Source organism: Cottoperca gobio, unplaced genomic scaffold (assembly GCF_900634415.1).
Source record: "Cottoperca gobio unplaced genomic scaffold, fCotGob3.1 fCotGob3_30arrow_ctg1, whole genome shotgun sequence".
NCBI lineage: Eukaryota > Metazoa > Chordata > Actinopteri > Perciformes > Bovichtidae > Cottoperca > Cottoperca gobio.
The window spans coordinates 624,111-638,864 of NW_021166920.1; positions in this window are offsets into that span (position 1 = coordinate 624,111).

Below are 14,754 nucleotides of genomic sequence, written 5' to 3' on the forward strand. Positions count from 1 at the left end.
GAGCTCTACGTTGACATTCCCTAGATGAATGAATGTTGAAGATACACGTACACAAGCCAAGAGCCTCACACACAGTTGACCAAAGATCACACAAACGGCAATCCCCTGCTCACCTCCTCGAAATCCACCCTGCACAATCACCAGCGAGAGATAATTCTCTTATTTTGCCTCGCTGCAGTTTACCCGACTTGTGTCCGCCTGAAAGATCTACACACAATCTCCTCGCCTGCAGTAAGCGAGAGTCACTGAAGTGTTTTTTAAAAGTCTTAAACCCAGCAAGAGGTGCAGGCGGGGAGGCGAGGAGGAGGGGAGGAGGGGAGGAGGGGAGGCGAGGAGGAGGGGAGGAGGGGAGGAGGGGAGGGAGGCGGCAGGAGCCGGCGGGCCTCTAGTTTGACAAAAATGCTTGTTCAAAGAGGCACTTGAACCAGTTCAGCAAACTGGAGTTAAGAAGAAGAGATAATAAAGATTTCTTGGCTCCTGAACTTAAACGTGTTTGTACAAAAAAGAGCTTTGGAGGTAGAGATTACGTCTAACAGAGAAATAAACACAACCGTGTCATAAATAATGTTACAGGTTAGTCCAGTTCAACCAAAAGCATTCGTCAAAGCAAACATCTTTAAAGCTCAATGCAAGAACCTTTGCATAGCTACTAACCTTAACATAACTCTACATTGTTACCAATGTTTCAAATCAAATCAAATCAAATGTATTTATAGAGCCCAATATCACAAATTATACATTTGTCTCAGTGTTTACAGACTGTACAGGATACAACACCCTCTGTCCTTAGACCCTCTGTCCTCAGACCCTCTGTCCTCAGACCCTCTGTCCTTAGACCCTCTGTCCTTACATCCTCTGTCATCTGTCCTCAGACCCTCTGTCCTTAGACCCTCTGTCTTTAGACCCTCTGTCCTCAGACCCTCTGTCCTCAGACCCTCTGTCCTTAGACCCTCTGTCTTTAGACCCTCTGTCCTTAGACCCTCTGTCCTTACACCCTCTGTCCTTAGACCCTCTGTCCTTAGACCCTCTGTCCTTACACCCTCTGTCCTCAGACCCTCTGTCCTTAGACCCTCTGTCCTTACACCCTCTGTCCTCAGACCCTCTGTCCTTAGACCCTCTGTCCTTACACCCTCTGTCCTCAGACCCTCTATTCTTAGACCCTCTGTCCTTAGACCCTCTGTCCTCAGACCCTCTGTCCTCAGACCCTCTGTCCTCAGACCCTCTGTCCTTAGACCCTCTGTCCTTACATCCTCTGTCATCTGTCCTCAGACCCTCTGTCCTTAGACCCTCTGTCCTCAGACCCTCTATCCTTAGACCCTCTGTCCTTAGACCCTCTGTCTTTAGACCCTCTGTCCTCAGACCCTCTGTCCTCAGACCCTCTGTCCTTAGACCCTCTGTCTTTAGACCCTCTGTCCTTAGACCCTCTGTCCTTACACCCTCTGTCCTTAGACCCTCTGTCCTTAGACCCTCTGTCCTTACACCCTCTGTCCTCAGACCCTCTGTCCTTAGACCCTCTGTCCTTACACCCTCTGTCCTCAGACCCTCTGTCCTTAGACCCTCTGTCCTTACACCCTCTGTCCTCAGACCCTCTATCCTTAGACCCTCTGTCCTTAGACCCTCTGTCTTCAGACACTCTGTCCTTAGACCCTCTGTCCTTAGACCCTCTGTCCTTAGACCCTCTGTCCTCAGACCCTCTGTCCTTACACCCTCTGTCCTCAGACCCTCTATCCTTAGACCCTCTGTCCTTAGACCCTCTGTCTTTAGACCCTCTGTCCTCAGACCCTCTGTCCTTAGACCCTCTGTCCTTAGACCCTCTGTCTTTAGACCCTCTGTCCTTAGACCCTCTGTCTTTAGACCCTCTGTCCTCAGACCCTCTGTCCTTAGACCCTCTGTCCTTAGACCCTCTGTCTTTAGACCCTCTGTCCTTAGACCCTCTGTCCTTAGACCCTCTGTCCTCAGACCCTCTATCATTAGACCCTCTGTCCTTACACCCTCTGTCCTCAGAGCCTCTGTCCTCAGACCCTCTGTCCTTAGACCCTCTGTCCTTACACCCTCTGTCCTTAGACCCTCTGTCCTCAGAGCCTCTGTCCTTAGACCCTCTGTCCTTAGACCCTCGCATCGCACAAGGAAACACTTCCTAAAAGAAACCCCATAATTAAAGGGGGAAAAATGGAAGAAACCTCAGGGAGAGACTAAGGAGGGATCCCTCTCCCAGGACGGACAGACGTGCAATAGATGTCGTGCGTACAGGATAAACAACATAGTACAAATACAACATTTGACAGAAATCTCATACCTGAAAGACAGCATGTAGTTTATCTTAAGACTCCAAACACTGTCTGCACAGGAGTTATGTGTCCTTTGTTATCATCACATGTCTGTTTCTGGATCCAGTGTTGAGCCAACCCTGCAAGTCAAACATTTATTATCTAACATCATCAAAAGTACGAACTCCAAACCTCTGTTCAGGGTGTCACTATCGAGCCACTAGTTTTAATAAAGTAACGAGGATCAGCAAACTTGACCTTGCAGCTTCTGTGCAAACTGTACAGAGATTTATTCCACCCTTACTGTTCGCCATAGTAGTCACATCCACAAATACTTGTTTAAAGTGTTATTTATAAGAGTTATATTTATGCTTTTGAATAAATAAGAACATCTATATGTAGGAAATATATATATTTGGTGTAAAAGCACCAACCACTTTCAAGATGATCTACTAAAGACACAAGACAGAGACCTTGTGCCAGTTTCAGGAGTATCAAAATAAAAGCATATTTAACAAAATAAGACTCCTCGAAATAAATATATAAAAAGGACAACAAAATATGAACAAATGAATGTTTGTGAAATATAAAACATCTTATCATTTATACATCGGTTACAATTGCAAAGCTTATGAAATACAGAGTGAGAAGCAACAACAACAATAAAATAATGCAAAGAGAATTAGTAGTGATAGCAGGTCATGAATAAGTGCTGCTTGGATCTACTGTGTGCTACCTTTATGTCTAAATGTGTGTAAATAATGCTGCGGTGGGCATACTGTGTACATCATCTCATGCAGTCACCTCGTGTTCCCCTCTGAGTTTAAAATGGGAAACCATCACCGCTGGGCATCCTGACCTGAATAAAAACATTTCACCTCAATTAATATGAAGCTGGAAATGTCATGCATTATTGATGCTGTGGTCAATAACTTCCTGGTGTTTGATAGAAGCCTTATTATATATATAAAACCTGAGCTAATGGTTCCGCTGTAATGTTCTGACAGTCTCTGATAATCACCATGGACAGCAAAGTCGTGCTGTTGCTCTTTAGTGCTTCTAAACCTGCAGGACGATGATGACTGTATGTGAACTGTCTACACCTGATACCGGCCCTGCGCTGAGCAAACCAGATTGTATTTAAAGAGTAACTTGACACTAAACCCACTTTATTTTTCTTACATTTCATTCTACAGAGTTTCATGCACATGAAGTTTTTTTCACATGAACATTTTTCCAGAGAGAATCCAGGAGTTGTTTGCACTCAACACTAACATGTGTGAAAAAGCTTAGATGTATTACAGGACGCTCCACAGCATCGTGTAACAGAGATGCACCTGCCTGAGTGGAGTGATGCTGGGATGACCCGGCACTTGGCTGCCAGTGTTTCTTTGCTAATGACACGTCTACACAGGAAGTTTGGATGAGTTCTTTTCAGCCGTCCGGCTCAAAGAATGGAACAGCTCCTGTTTTAATGAATCTGGCTGTCTACTCACGCCACATAATGGCTTTTGTTTAGCAACCCGAGGCATATCTTTACACTTAAAGTCTATTTTCTTCCATTTTACGAACATATCTACAGTAATTGCCTACTGGACTCCGAATGCTGGCAGAATGTTCTGACCTGCACTCGATACAGAGCAGTAAAGCTGCTGCTGCTGCTTTGCTGCTAACATGCTGCTCACACCACACCTCCTGTGTAGACACACTGTAACTCCTATTCTGTATTTCAGGTAACTGGTAGGTGAGGGCAAAGTCATTACAGCCTGCAGTACAAGGAAACAAAGTGCTTGTCAGGTTGTGTGACAGTGTCTGAAACTACGTTTACAACAGCAGAATCAGGGGGCGGCTGCGCTTTGTGTTAATTTACTTCTCAGTCTTTCTATTCTTCACACGACTGCTTCTCTCACTTGTTGTTGTACAACTGAGTTCCACACAATGAACGTTTCAGAGACACACAGTTAGTTTCCCGACGTGTAAGAGCACAAGTTTATATTTGACAAAAATATTTATGTTGGCATGACGTTAGGTGACGTATAGCGTTTTTGTATAGTTCTGTATGTATTGATATAGATGGACTATGCTAACGTTATGTTTCTGTTATAAAGTGCTAGATTTGATTATTTTTATTTTTATTTAAGTTATTTTTTCGGGCTTTTCATGCTTCTAATGATAGTGAAGATGAAGGTTAGGAAAGAGAAGGGGAAGACATACAGCAAATGGCCACGGGTCGGACTCGAAGCACGGGCCGCTGTGACAAGGACTGAGCTACCGGGTGAGCAGCTACCGGGTGAGCTAACAGGTGAGCAGCTACCGGGTGAGCTAACGGGTGAGCAGCTACCGGGTGAGCTAACGGGTGAGCAGCTACCGGGTGAGCTAACGGGTGAGCAGCTACCGGGTGAGCCAACAGGTGAGCCGTAACGCTGCTTTCAGTGCACATGTGCAAAAATAGTTTTTTAATGCTAGGAAGTTTTTGACCGTGTAACCTTGTAAGCGTGTTAGCGTGTTTTAAAATATATTTAATGCAGTGTTATATTAAATACTATTGAATCATCACTTCATTTTATTTTCACTAAACCCTTGTTCAAGTTCTACCTGCCTCCCGTCAGAACATTAGCTCTTCAGAACTAAGATACTGTCGCTCGCAGACTAAGTGGCCTGGTGCAATGTTTAAACGGTCACTATAGTACGATTGATTTCACTTGAAATGTGATCACTTATGACACTATATATAAGGTTACAACACTTTGTAAAACCAAGCTCATTGAGTTATACTGAGGTCTGTCGAGCCTCTGTGCTGCCGGGCTTTAAAGCTGCATTAATCTTTAGTATTAGTCTTCGCCACTAGAGGGCAGAAACACTGCAGAACAACCGAACAGGTTGACTTATTTATTGTCATGTAAGTCAAAGTTCAGTCTAAAGTTATGGTTAGAGCAACACTGTCATTCCTTTGGAGTCATCTTTCTGACATGATTTGAGGTAAAATCCTTAAAACTGTTTCTATTCAACACTTTACAAACATCTAGAAGAATGAAGGTTCTCAGTTCTTCATTTCAGAGTATAACCAATTAGAAAAGTTGAATGTGCTCCTGTTTTCTTAGCAGTTATAAAATCCATTAGCACTATACATTCCTGTGTTAGTGGCAATAAAATGTAATGTTTCCCTCCTCCACCCTGAGACACTTCTCAGCAACTAACTGCAGCACGAGTGAACATATGACCGCCATTTTAATTTGTCCTCAGTGAGCTGAGTGTATAAATTAATGATATCGGTGGCATTTCTCTCACTAACTGTGAACACTTGTTTCGGAGTCAATAAAGCAGCTTCCTGAGTCTTTTCTGCAAATCACAGATAAAGCAGGAGGCTGACGCACCGCTTGTCCTTTGCAGCCCGTACAAGAAAATAAATGTTGTTTGATCCTATTCAGATCAAAGAAGTGGGGATGGAAGTGGAGTCTGCACTAGAAAGCGTGAGGTGGGTGTGCGATGGTTTTCAAAACATTAATATATACCACTTAGAGCCGTACCCAGATCCATTATGGGCATTTGATAACCAAAATATGGACAGCAATCATAAACCGATAGAAATCATTTATCTTGAATAGCTAAGGAACCAATACATTATCATTGTTTTCATTTTTATGCTCAATAAAAGAAATCATTAATCTGGGATATGAAGGCAATTTAATTCATTGACAGTTATAAAGCACCTGGTGCCGCAGCCACACAGCACATCTATCACACATCCGATTACATAAGAGATCTCTCTGCATAATACTCCCAACAATGTGGCAGAGATGCATGTTGAGGAAATAAGGATACCTTACATTTATTGGTTCAATTATTGTAAAGTAATGCAAGAAATGTTTAGGGAATAAACAGCCAGAGATGTGTTGACGATCCAATGTTCTCAACAGAAAGGAAATAAATGATCCAAGTGTTGTAGTTAATGGGTGCAGATGTATGGTGCACACTGTACGGAGCGATATAGGGTGTTGAAGTTGGGTGGGGCGGGGGGGTAGAGCGAGGCTGTGATGGGAACATAAAAACAACAGAAAGTGTGAAGCAAAGTATTCAGCTTGTTGATTTGGTATCGGCAATACACAAAACGTGTGAAGACCAGAATGTAGAAAATAAATGTGTGTGTGTGTGTGTGTGTGTGTGTGTGTGTGTGTGTGTGTGTGTGTGTGTGTGTGTGTGTGTGTGTGTGTGTGTGTGTGTGTGTATGTGTGTGTGTTCGTCCTCCAGACAACAGCTGATGGCTTTCTTTGGCTCATCTTCCTTCTCAATGACTGACACTCCCCTTAAAGTTGTCTCTTTGTTTCTGCTCTCAGATGATGTTTCTGTTGAAACCACGTTCTCCACATCGTGCGCCGTTAATGTACATTTCTGCATATCATTGTCTGCAAAATGGAACCAGTTGTTACTATTTGAGTTCACTAGAATCCCAACAAAAAAAAACCTTGTACAAATGATCCCTCAGTTATTCTAATTTGCATAACTACATTAGACTGCATATTGGATTAATTATACAGATGGTTTAATTAGAAATATAAATTAAAAGTGAGACGACTTCTTATGAGTTTGAGAGCTTTTGAAGAAGGAATAATATAACAAATTGGTTTCACAAGGCATCCTCTAACGGTGCACAGAAACCACCTGTCAATCAAACAATGTTGTAATATCACAAGCTTCTAGTTGAATTTGTTTGTTTTCTCCCTTAAGTCTGTTCATTGTATCTACAGACAAGATGGTGGACATTGGATTATTATGAAAGACTGCTTTCTGCAGTACATGGCAGCCGTGGTTGCAGGAACATTGACTTTGGAGGTAAATTATGCTAGAATTATTATGTAAACTGGTCTGTGATGTAATTCAGGGTTAGGGTTAGGGTTAGGGTTAGGGTTAGGGTTGGGTCCTACAGTCTGGGTCCTACATTGCGGCTTCAGGCACTAATTACTGGACCCGTGAAGACTTCTACTCAAACTGACAGATTTGCTTATTTATTATGAACCTGTTTCATCTCTTTAAAGCTGCCACATTCCTATAGTATGGTACTGTCACAGTTTCCATTCCTTTAAGGCTTGCTTGCCTAGCAGGGTGCCACTCACCTGATAGCCACGCCCCCTCTGCAGCTCACCTGACTCTCCTTGCTGCAAGCAATTAAGTCTAGTTAGTATTTAAGCCTCCTCTGGCCTCAACTTCACTGCCATATTGTACTTCGCATCATGCAAGTCTTTCCAGCGCTCTTCCCGAAACAGATCTCTCGTTGCCGACCCTTTCTGCCCCTGACCTGCCTGCTTTGCCTGTTTCCTGACCCGGACCGGATCCCTTCAACCTGCCTCGCCTGTTTCCCGACCCTCTACCCGGCCCCGACTTACCCGTTGCCTGCTACCTATTGGTTGGTCCTTGTGGATTATTGTCATCCCACTGTGGATCTGTTAACTCTGCTATAACCTGCTCCTGACTACCAATAAAAGTAATTTCCGATTATCCTTGGTTTCCTGTGTGTTGCACTTGGGTCTACCATTGACTTGTTGTCACAGGTACTGAGTTTGGTAATTTACTATAATTTAATATAATAATGTAACATGTGTATTATTTTATGCCCACAGTTCAATGCATTGGAAAACATTCGATTGAGCTTTTCAAACATCTTTGTGTAATTACAGGCAATACATTTTGGATATGGTAAAAATCATAGTGTTCATTTCCACGTGAATTATTAACTGAGAGCTTGGTGTCATAACTAATTACATGTTAAACAGGTACTCAGCTATGTGTAAATGATCTGCAACCTGTTCAGCAGCGTGTGTTTCTGACTGAAGGCTGCAAACAGCTCTGTTGATTGATGATAATTAGCTTGTCTGCTTCCTTAACGGCTGTCAGTCTCCCCTGAGCTGCAATCTCCCTCCTGATGAATCCATGTGACACCCATTTCATGAAAAGCATGATTATTTTTGAGCAAACAAACCCCCCGTTGAGACGTGTTAATCAGACGCAATTGTTTTTCTAATTTGCAATGGAATGTCTTATTCTATTCAGCAGCCAAAATGACAGCGAACAGATAAAGGGACAAGTGAACAGAGGCCAGTGTGTCGGTGCCAAAACAAGCAGCTGCTGGTCAGTGGAGGTTCTGATGGGAAGCAGCGACACTGAGGACACGAATCAGTGTGTTCTGAATCTATTGTTTTAAATAAAAGGTGCATCAAGCACAGAATGCAGGGGGGAATCGATTGGTTAGGAAAACTAGACAACACGTCTCTGCCAGCCTGTGGGGAGGTAGTGTGTGTGTGTGTGTGTGTGTGTGTGTGTGTGTGTGTGTGTGTGTGTGTGTGTGTGTGTGTGTGGTTAATATTGCATTCTACTGGACCCATCAGCCTCACATTTGTTGTGCTCATTTCTGCTCGAGGACCTCTCGTGGTCGCAGTGATTCCCAATTTTTGAAGAAGCTATTTCATTGATGAGGGTGGTGATGGCCTAGTGGTACGCCTTCCAAACTAAACACCAGAAGGTTGGGAGTTCAATACCAGGCTGCCACCATTGTACCCCTGAGCAAGGTACTTAACCCTGAGTTGCTCCAGGGAGACTGTCCCTGTACTTGGTTCAATGTAAGTCGCTCTGGATAAGAGCGTCTGCTAAATGACCTGTAATGTAATTGACTGTTTACATTGACTTCTGACTCTTCACTGCAATTAAGCGGCTGGTTGGGGCTTCAACATTTCCAGCCATTGGCCAGGCCTTTGTTGTAGCTCAAACACCGACATCCATAGAAAGGTTTGGTCTCATTTTGAACCGGAGATCCTGCAGGTTAATTCCACACCCGATAGTTATGATCCACAAAAGTTAGGCACGATACCAGATTACTACATTTCTGTTCTTGTTCTCTTCACAGCCGTGTTGACTGTGGAGGCACAGCTGAGGGAGATTTCTACTGAGTGACTAACAAGCTGTGGCAGGAAGAGCTTGGACGTGTTGTCACCGTCGAGGTTACTCATTCAGGATAAAGTTGAAGTAAATCCACCTGTCGTGTATAAATATATAGAATACATTTAACTGTCTCCGACACTTAACTGATATTTGGAAGCTGCCCTGTAAATCTGTAAAGCATAATTGTTATATATTCTAAAATTAACTGAAACCTAACTTGTATATTTAAATGGCGGTTAATGTCAGAACATAAAATGGACACATCTCTTCCTGTCTTAGTTTACAGCATCCTGAGCTGGGGGGGTTGTCATTAGTTCTGCAGGTAATTGTTTGTACTCCAAAGTGTTGGACAAATTAAAAAACCTGATGATGGCACGAGAAAAGAAATTAAAGGATCGCAAAACGTCTGAAGAATTTATCCTCAAGGGAATAATTATTCAATACTTCTTGACAATCCATCCAACAGTCAAAGATATTTCAGTTGCCATCATATGGAAACTATGCATACAAAGTGTGTGTAAATCCATCCTTTAGATGTTGAGATATTTCACTGGATGAGTGAAAACTTGACCTGCTGGTGGCGCCAGATCAAGTGAAAGTCGCCAGGCTTCATCTTTTGGGGAACCATGAACAAAATTGTATTGCGATCCATCCACATGTTAATATCAGTAGCAGGTCGAGCTTACAGCCAAGATGTCCTTTACTCAGCAATGTCCTCCTACTTTTCCTGGAGGATCCCTGAGGACTTGTGTCTGTAATGTTATGTAGTCCCTCCTGGCGTGCAGTAGGTCTGCCTGGGGTTTCCCGCCTCCCCACAGGCGCCCACAGGACACGGTTTGTTGATGCCACCTATCTTAATGGACTTTTTTTTTTAAATAACATTTTCATATAGTTACAGTAAAAGATGTAAACGTAGACAGACACACATGCACTAAGAACATGCATGTGTATTGCTGTCCTTTAGTTACATGATCCTCAGTCCACACGCAACCTGAGAAGTCTCATTACTGGAGCCGCCCTATCGCTAATCCATCTGCTAATGTAGTCAATAGCGTCCAGTCACAGATAGCAGATCCCAATTATCGTGCTCTGGTCAGCACCATCATCATTTCGCAGGTGTCACATCTGTGGCAGCTTCCCAGCGTTGTTCGTCTCTGCCGTCCCTGCACTGAGCTATTGGAGCAGACAGCCTCGGGAAATTGAAACCACACAGGTGTGCCGCCATTCTGGCTGGATACAGCTTACAAGGGGACTCCATTTGTCTTCTGAGCCCATTAGAGAAAACACTGATCAAGGTGAAACTGAGCAGGTGTTCAGACACGGGAAGAGTACGTTTCCAAAACAGCATTATCCATTTTGTAGATTTTGAGAGTGTAATTACCTGATGTTCATGGTTTTGTATTTTCAAAACTAGTTAAAAGGAAAAACGTACATGAGGGTTAGAGAGTACCAGCGACAGATGCAACGGTCGCAGTTTCAAACATCACGGTTTGGGTTAAAATAAGTGTGTTTGTACAGACGTAGATCAATTACATTGCGTAAGTTAACTCACATAAGTGACTTTTGGTTTTACACGAACATCGATCCTTTTCCACTCGTTGGACTACGTCACCTGACTTCTTCCATTGTTCCCGCCATAATTACTATACGCCCACTAGAAGTCGCCACCGTACAAAAGTAAAATGAGTTGTGAAAAACTGCTTGCACAGACAACCTATAATATATAATAATAATAATAATAATAATAATAATAATAATAATAATAATAATAATAATAATAATAATAATAATAATAATAATAATAATAATAATAATAATAATAATAATAATAAACACACTTTAGCAGCTTCAACAGAGTTTATGGAGCTTTTTAACAGGGAATCTTTCCCACAGCACATTCTGCACAACTGTGCCGAAGCCTCGGCTCCTCGGGCTAATTGTCTGTTATAGACATTGTGTGGGATGGATGACTTCTGGCTTAACACTCTGCTCTCAGCTGATACACTCACACACAATATACATCGACTTCATGGAGACTGAGCCTGGTGTGCGGTCAGATGTCTGTACAAGCAGATTTACGCCAATTGTGTGGACAAAACTGTTCTTCTTTGATGGCTGCTGCTTTCTCTTTCTGCAGCTCCATGGAGATCCTCGCATGCAGTGCACCCTCGTCTTCTGGAGAAGAACTCCGAGCGTGTCTGCAGATCGAAGCTTTTCCCATTTTTCAGCTGGAGCATTGAATTTCTGTTTGTGTATACTATGCTGTATGAATGTTTCTTCTGCTCACCTGCATCTCCTTTAGCGTTATTCCACTGGGAGCGGAGAATCTGTTTGGAGAGGCATGAGCTTGACATTGCCTGTCAATCAAAAGTGGAGCTGCAGAACCGGGGTAGAGATGTTTCTCATGTCGGCCTCCAGCAGAGACACACACACTCTCACGGGTCTAGATATGCATGCACACGGATGCACAGACGAATGTACTGTATAAACTTATGCAGTCAGGGGTGAAAAAGACTCCCCTACATCCCTCATTCCCTCAAGTATTTTCCCAGAAACCCCTTCTGGTTGGGCTGCCAGGCCCTAAAATATTCCTAAACCACATACACACACAGTGGAGGCAGCAGCAGCCATCAATCCTTACTCTCTAGTGTTCCTCCCCACTGTCATCATCCAATTACCAGCTCACGAAGCCATGAATCAACCAATCAGCACAGGCCCCGGCCCCGGGGGCTGTCCAAATATTGCTCTGCTATGGCTGACAGAAAATAAGCTGTAAGGAAAAAAATGAGTCAAAGGGAGTCCAATAAAATGTTTGTGTCCTATAAAACCTTATAGAGATGGAAAGATCTATTAAAAGATGTGTCTTTATATTAGGGTTTAGTTTATGTTTATATTAGAGTGTCAGGTTTAGTGGTTAAACTTCCATAAAGCGCAAAACACTAACATGTTTAACTTACAAAGATAACGATGGTAATTATAAACTGGTTTGTTTTGGTGTCCTGAGGGGAACATGTGGCCAGCTCGTCACGTTCTTTATCTGGCAGCTGAGTGTTTATGAGAGCAGAGAGAAGGAAGCGAAACATTCAAGCTGAAGGCCGTCAAAACCAAAACAATTAGCAGAAAGGGGCTAAAAGGGAGAGTGGATCAGCAGAATGTGGGTGATTATTCTCTGTGGCTTTGTTAATGCTACTTTTTCCTTACTCTCTCTTGTAGACCAGTGTTTGTCAAACTTTTTCAGACTAAGGACCACTTAACCAATACAAAAACACTCACGGACCACCTGTGTCCGTACTAGTACTATACTAGTCATTTTTAAACAGTTTGAGAAACACTTATAACACTTCTAATATATTCATATCAAATGTGACATTTTACCAATATACTCACGGACCACCAGTGGTCACAACTCAACCAACCAAATACAAAATGCATCAAGTACAACTCTAATCATATTTTGGATTTATATCGATGTCAGAAAGTTTGCTTTAAGGCAAGAATAATATTCTTATAATTACATCACCCAGCCATCTATTCATACCACTGAATATTTCTACACACTGCTGCCAATTGAAGTGAAGTGAAATGTTTTATATGCTTCCACAGGAGCTGGAGCATCAAGTACTCTCAGGTCCCATTAATGCTGACGTGGCGTCGCAGTGGAACTCACTCCGCCGGCCTTCAGAGATGCTTCATAAAGTCAAGACTCTTACAGACTCTCAACCCGGCAGTGAATCACCTGAGCTGCTCTGGTCTGCACTGAAGGTTTCTTTACTTAACACATACTTTATCCCTGGTGGGAGACTTCCCTGCTCTTCAGTCACACTCTCGGAGTGTGTATTGATATGCATTTAACATCCATCACCAGCTGTGCGCTGAGACGCGTTTGAAGTGCTTGACAGTTTATGGCTAATGGCCTCACACATGCTCTGACCTTGTGTGTGAAAATGTGTGTGTGAGTGTGTATGAGAGCAAAGACATGTAATCCCTAATATTTGTATTTCAGGTGCTAGAGAGTTATGATAATATATAATTTAATCATTAAGTCACACACACACACACGTACAATACCATTTTCATTATCTCTGTTTCTGACAATGTAAAAACGCTTTCCCGCACGAATCCTGAGAATAACATGTGATGATGAATACGTGTCAGAGCAGCCTTCACATCACATGTGCTGTAGTCCTTCCTGCTCCTCACCAGCTCGTTCTGCCTCTGCAGCTTCACACACATCGCTAACTACTAAATCTAATTATCTGATCACCATATTTCCATTTCATGCTAATCTGCAAAAACGGTTTTGGTCTCCATAGCTAATTTCCCCGTTCATGACAGCTGTGCATTTTTATATGAGTCACCTTTTTAAATTACACAAAGGCTTGAAATGATGCATAATTAACCCGACTCGCCGCAGCTCCACCGATGATCCACTGCTGTGCTCATTTTCAAATTAATCGGCAGTTAAGCGGTTCCTCGCTGCCAAGATGGCGACGGCCGGCGTCGCCCACATTGAGCTTCACAACGGCTCCTCAGAGACTTTTGTGTGATGTCATGGAGACTCCATCCATATTATATATTCAGTCCATGGATACTATTATTAGAAGGGTGTATTCTGATCTTCTTAAGCAGTTCAACAGCCAGGAGGACAGTTTCCTCTCCAATCTTAGTTTGGAAGATTCAGCTCTGTAGATGGAGCGTTGGTTGAGTCGAGAGGATTTCTGTTTATTTTTAGGCCACTTTATGAAATATTTCATGCCACAACTCATTTTGAAATATAAAGAGGAGTGGATTAATGTCCGAGTGAGCTTCAGAGTGCTACTTGAATGAAGCCGTCATTCATGTAACACTTTTAATGCAAAATAAGAGTGAACGGTTCTGACACTGAGAGAGAGATGATCTATTTTTTGATTATAGTGATTGTAGGGTAACCCTACAGTATCCAGACAACCATCTATTTTCCACTTCCAGCCTCTGGATTGTGGTGGCGGCAAAGTAAGACAAGTAGACCAGACCTACTTCTCCAACCCACATCGTGTAGCTCATCCTGGAACAGTTAGAGGCAGAGAAATGTGACTATATTTACAAATGCTTTACAGATTACAAAAGTAAAAGCACAAAAAACAACTGATTAAGCAATCAAGCAAAAGCACACAAAGCAAAACAATAAAACAAATACATTTCATTGAGAAGAAAATGGTCAGCTTGGACTCTTTGCTCTTCTGGCCGTTAGTTCCGTTTGAAGACTCTTGTGACGAGAACTTGGAGCACTGACCTCTGTGTTAGTGTTCTCAGGTCTTTGGTCTAAAAGGAGAATAACTGTGCGACTGACACGTCAGACTGGAAAAGGTTGACAGAGCGATTCCACCCATTTCTTCTCTTTTTCTCACCTTTGCTTCTACCGAGGAAGGCTGCGGTGACATTAGCTGCAGTAACCAGTCAGACTGAAAGCCAGACAGTAAGAATGGCCACTAATAGGAAGGACAACTTCTAGCTTCAACAGTTTACTAAAACTCAGCATGGGAGACAAAAACAGTCCAAGTTTCAAAGGGAAGTTGGA